Raw genomic sequence first — 538 nt, 5'->3', positions numbered from 1 at the left:
CGCAGACCTTTCAGATATATTTGCATTACACTGGCTCGTTCACAAGTGGTGGTATGTAAGATATTTTATGTTCACATCAGGCAAGTGGCCGCATGATAAGCGGGAAAATTACACAGTGTAGTCTTTATCCAGTCATAAAAACAGAATTCACAGTTTAACGCTGAATGTCACGGAATTTGTCAAATTTTGAATGAATTAATTAAAAGTAGGTCATTACACTTAAATCAAATCACGATATCTTTAAATATTAAGCCGCAAAAGTCGATTCAAATATGAATCCTGCATGTTCTGCCTGTCTCTGTTAATGAATGGCGCAGACACGCGGTTTCATTTACTACACACACATTATTTTTTTAAGGAATAACCACACAAAACATTTCTTCCATGTTTTAATTTTAATAGTAAATCCCCTTTGTTTGCCAATAAATCTTGTTTGCTTAATTTTCAATAATTAAAAGATAAATGATAAATTAAATTAATATTTTATGCCTTCATTTGATAACCAGAAAAATGTAAATACACAACACAGAATTTCTGA

This window comes from Sinocyclocheilus anshuiensis, unplaced genomic scaffold, assembly GCF_001515605.1.
Source record: "Sinocyclocheilus anshuiensis isolate Anshui unplaced genomic scaffold, SAMN03320099.WGS_v1.1 scaffold1578, whole genome shotgun sequence".
Taxonomy (NCBI): Eukaryota; Metazoa; Chordata; class Actinopteri; order Cypriniformes; family Cyprinidae; genus Sinocyclocheilus; species Sinocyclocheilus anshuiensis.
This window is presented reverse-complemented; position numbering follows the sequence as displayed.